Consider the following 5,718-nt stretch of genomic DNA (forward strand, 5'->3'; position numbering starts at 1 on the left):
AGGTCGGGGCCTTCGCGCCTTCCCTTTGGCTGCGCTCCGCTGTGACGCGCCGTGCCCGGCCTCGGCTGAGCTCCGCGCTCCTGAAGGAAGCCCCAGACTCGGCTTCCTACCGCGCCAAGACCTCCTCGGCGGGGTGCCGGCCTCGGCATCTGGGCCTGGCCTCCCCAGGGCCCGGCTGCCTTCGGCAGCGAGGAGCGGGCTGGGGGACCTGCCGTGCCCGTACGGCCTGCCGCGGGGAGCCTCGCCCTGCTGCTCTGTCGGCCTGCGTAGGGATTTTCATTTTACGCTTACGGAATGATTCAACTCGCGCCATTTTTTTTTCTGTTTTTCTCCTAAATACGAATTTACATTTCGCCTTGCAGTACATCCATTAGGAGTGGCAGGCTTGAGCGAGTGTAAGTGTAGCAGTAACGGTCCCTAGGATCTCAAGTTGTGACTTGCCCTTTATCTTGTAGTGAGTTGGAGGTATTGCAGCTGTAGTGTTTGGATGCTGGCAGTTCTCAGAAAATTCCCTGTGATGCTTGCTGTGCTAAGGTGCGCAGTTATTTTGCATATTGCCAGAAAATGAAGGACTAAAAGTGCAAAGGAAATTTAAAACGATTTCCATCTCTATATCCTCAAGTGTGTTTTTCTAAGGAATTTAAGCCTATTAATGTAAGTACAGTAAATAAGATTATTGTATGTCATTCCTACCTACATCATAGACATTTCCTGTAATTAAACAAACTACACACTGAACAAAAAGGCAGTAACAGGCATGCTCTGTTAAGACTTGCCAAAAGCAGATATTTTTGTTGTTTGGTGTTGTGAAAACAGGCCCAGAAAGTTTTATCTTTAATACTTTTTTCTCAGTATAGGAAACAATAGTTCCCTTGTTCCTGTTTCTGTTTCACTAAGACAATTCAGTATCTTCCTGTACTGTGCCTCTTAACTGCCACTTGTTCCAGTCCTGATGAGGTTTAGAAGTGTCTCCTTCATGTATGCTCGTCCTTCAGAGGTGAACGAGACTTAAAGGCTTGAAGTTAAGGACATGAGACACTGGGACAACTGAGTCTGCAGTCTTTAAATTTAGAAGCTTGATCTTCTTTCACTTTCACTGGTACAGAAGTGGCAGCTGAATTAGGCCAAACTTGTGAGAACTGCATCTGTTACATGACCTTACTACTCCTGTCGCACGATAGTTTGCTTTTTATTGTGAAGAAAACAGGTTTCAATTAAAGCAATGTTATGAATTTCGCCAGAAGACCAAAGTCAAATGGTATTTTTCAGTTGTAATTACTGAGAACTAAAATCAAACGTCTCTTGTTGCAGGCTGCACTTCCTGCTTTGTGGTAGGTACAGGATTATCCATGCAGAAGATGAGGATATCAAATTAGAGACCAACCATGGAGCAAAGTCAAAAATACAATATTGTGCACGCAGGAACAGAAATGATGTGTTTAAAATACTTTTTAATGAGAGTATGGCGCTTAAAAATACTGGCAATAGCTTTTAATGCTGTACATCTTCATTCCTAAATGTCTAAAATACTTGCACGACCTGTTGCATTAATTTCCCCATGTGATATATATATATGTGTGTGTGTGTGTGTGTGTGTGTATATATATGTATATATAATATTAAAGAAGGTCCATTGCAGCTTTAGGTATGGATTAGGATTTTTTTTTTCATTGTGATTCATTTGTTATATATAAGAATTTATTAATGTTTTGTCTTTCACATGAGGAGATTTCGCCTCCCTTTGAAATAAATCTGAAAAAGTAAATAAATAAATAAATAACAAGAACTGCTCAGTACATAATTTCAGCTGCATAGATTATTATTTTTTATATGTGTTCAAGGTCTGATTTACACTTTCAGTGTCATGTACTGTTTGGACATTCCAAATAATTTCAGCAGTTGTCAGAGGATCCTCCATTTGGATTTACTACACAAAGCACTGCCTGTCAGCAGCTGTTTTAAACTTCCTCTTCATACAGCACCTGTATAGGTTAGAACTGCCACTTCAGAAATGACTGTTCTATGTTATTTAATGTGAGGAAAATCATAGCAAATAAGACTACAGTTAGCTGGTAAGAAGGAATTAATAACTGCCTAAGTCATTTTTATGGAATAATTTGTTTTCATAGTAATTTGAACCAAGTTCAAAAACCAAGATTTGCAGTTCATTTGGTTAGTGCTAGGCCGAAGCATGTTGGGTGAGAAGGATTTTTACATAGTCAGACATGGAACAGAAATAAGGCCATATACTGAAGTGACAACTAATGGAGCTGATATGTCATAACTTCTTTGAAGATTACTGTGAAATTTGTGTGAAACCTGCAAAAACAGCTGCTGTTCACCATACGTGTACAATGTACGCATTACTCATTCTGTTAAAAAATAACCTCAATTCTACTATGAGCTGACACACACATGTATGACCTTGCCCAAGCCCCTGAGTCACTGCATGTCTCTGTTTCCTTGTTTATTTAAAGCAACAACAACAAGACAAAAAGAACCAACAACAAAAAAACATACCCAGATCGTAATGCTGGCTGGTGTCAGAAATATCTTAACATGGAACACTGAGTTGCTTAGACATGCTACCATAGTAAGTCTTAAATACTGTAAAAGAAAATCCCTCAGTGTTTGAGCAGACCACGTGTGTAAATGAGTGAGGATGCTTTTGTGAAATGGTAACAAGGACACAGGGAGTCAAGCTTTGTAGAGCATGACAGCGACCGTCGGTTTTGCTGTAAACTTACCTGAAAATCCTGAAAATTAAAACTTCTCTTAAAAAGGAAATTGTCAGTGCAGTTGCTAGCATAATACTATATTGTAGACCCACAGACTCCAAAGAAGGATGTCATGGAAGGGTAGCAAAGATCAGGGATTGGACAATTTCTTATGCAGAAAGATTCTGATGTGTGTTATGAAGAACAGCCAATTTAAGACAGTTACTTCGTAAGAAGACACCTTGGGTATTCTCAGAATGTTTTGGTTCTGTTTGGAAAGAAGTTACATGGCTAGAAAAATATCAGAATGGAAAAATATTATCTTTATTTTACTTGAAGCTCAAAAAAATATTTATTAGTGCTTTTTTTTTTTTTTAATTCAGGCTGGTGTTTTCTATAAAGAGTTAACTGGTTGCAGAAGGAAATGTCTGTTGTAAGTAATGCTGATGTCACAGTGTGGTAGTAAGGATTGTAAACTTGGGCTGGGAATGATTAGTGTTTTGTTATAGAAAATATAAAACTCTTGCCAAAATTAAAGTGAAGTACACCTACAATTAAAACAGAACAAGACATCTTAAATTCCTGTATATTTTTAATTGATATAGAAGGTAGAGCCTAATATAATTTCTGTTTTTGTTAACCTTGCTGCCTAACTTTGTGCACATGCCAAGCTGACATTTCCAAAAATATCACTCCTCTAGGGTAAATAGATCAATGTACCATAAACAGACCCTGAACACCTCCACAAATGTAATTGATTCGTTTATGCTAAAGGCCAGCCAAATAAAACAGGATATTTGCAGATTATTTATCCTTTTGCTTTAACAATTTTTCTCTGCCACTCACACAGCAGTGTAGCAGGAAACACTGAAGGATCCTACTACTCCTGAGACAACATGTGAGTAATTCCATACTAGACATTTTGTTTTCTTAATGAATGTCATACTTTTAAAAAGTTAATAAATGCTGACTACACTTTTCAAAACAAGGAGGCCGGAAATTACCAAGGGCAGAAACTTGTTTGCTGTAACAAGCAAGATTTAGTTTTATAGAATTTGGTTGCTTAAACTAATTTACTTCTTAAGCGTATTGTTAAAAATATTTTCTTCTAGAAAACTTAGGTGGTTTTTTGGGGGGAGAGAGGGTGTTTGTTTTTTTGTAAGTAAAATGCAATTGGTGAAAGCTTTTTATTTTAATTTTCCTATATTATCATTTTCCCTTCATAGCTACTTCACTGCTGTACTGGTGAGCACAAACATAGTGTCAGCGTCTTGACTTTCCAAAAGCAAGTACTGAATTTTGCAACAATGGCAATCACAGAACAATTGTATGCGAGCTGTAAAGCATGGTGTGTTTACTTTGTGCAGTCTTATGCAATCCGCTGTAACAAGCACTGTGTGAGAGGTTGCCTGTTTGGTAGTTCAAATGTTGCAATTACACATGTCGATGTGGTGAGCGTGTTACTAATGTTGACGTGATAAATGTATGAGTGACATACTGGTGTTTATGAAAGCACACAGCTGAGTCATTACTCTTTTTGTTAGACTCTTCCTCAGTTTCAACTTCCAGGGATGTTCTTATTGTCAGAATTGAGTGAATTAACATACAAAAGAACATAGATTTTAGAAAAGTGCAGATACTCCAGTATTACCTTTTCTTTCTTTTTGTGAAACGATTCAAAAACATATGAAGTATAGTGCTTTTTTTCCTAAGTTAACTCATCTTTGTGGATGTATTTATTTATTAAGTATAAATTCACTGTTTTATTGTTCAAGGCTAGGTAGTAAGAAGTGGTGAACTTCATACTGCTTAATTCCTTTTATCTTAGTTTACATATATCACTTACATACAATAGAAAGTAACTCCTTGTCACAGCTTGCCATCACTCATGTCCCTTGCACCTCTGATTGCAAAAAGGAAAGGGAGGCAGAAATTAGACAGCAGTTCTGTATCTCAGGGTATAACTGTACCCCATCTACCAGTAACATATGCAATGCCAATAAATCTAAATCCAAGACAAATGCAAGCAAAGATCAGCACCTCAGGTCATAGTATTTCTAAAAATTCTTAATGGCAAGTGCTAGGTTATTACATTCTGAATCAGAAAATTGAGATTTGAGATTTGTTCCTTCTAGTTTTATTCCTTTGTTATGTAACTAAAGCATGCATGTAACCCTACCAAGCTTTGATGTGACTCCCAAAGTATGAATGAAATATTACAAATTAACTTCAGTGATCTGTGTTGGGGAGAAGATGCACAATGAGAATGAAGGGTCTTAATTACCAAATGGTTATTTTATATTTGTGGATTAAAAGCCCAAAGCTATGTGGAGTTTTATTGGCAAGAGTGCAATTTTTACAGACTTAAAACCTTTCTAATACCTTTTACTTTTCTTATAATTAAATTATGCCTCATTCACCTCTGAAAAATGTTTTGACATGCAAAAAGGAGAAACAAGCTTGAATTCTTAAAACCTGAATTAGTAGATTACTTACTAAACTGTAAGAGCTGCATTCTTGATTCAAACCAGGAAAAGATAACTCATTATTATGTTGGAACATGGCAAAGTTCAATACTAGAATTGTGCTATGGCACTTGAGACAGACAACATAAAAATTGTGTAATTTACTAAAAAGGAAAAAATTGCTTTCCCTTATAATCTTGTGGAAAAATTAGAAAGTACTGTAGTTTCATGATGGTTTATTCTTTTGGAAATGTGATGTGTACTCCTCAATTAAACCTCAGATTGGCTGGTCTACTGGAAAGCTGCCATTCCATACAGCTTAAATCTTTGTCAGAAGTGAAGAAATTACCTAGTTTAGAATTGTAGTAGAAAGGTGAAAATAGATCTCTGCAGGCCTTCAAGTCCTATTCCTGTACTTATGTTCCCCAAGGAATGTATTACAGGTAGTAGACTGTGTATCTGATTTTCTCTTAACTCAGTTTTTTTTTTAATAAATACAGATCAAATTGTATCTGTTTTGGAATTTGGCCTTCACT

This window comes from Meleagris gallopavo, chromosome 5, assembly GCF_000146605.3.
Source record: "Meleagris gallopavo isolate NT-WF06-2002-E0010 breed Aviagen turkey brand Nicholas breeding stock chromosome 5, Turkey_5.1, whole genome shotgun sequence".
Taxonomy (NCBI): domain Eukaryota; kingdom Metazoa; phylum Chordata; class Aves; order Galliformes; family Phasianidae; genus Meleagris; species Meleagris gallopavo.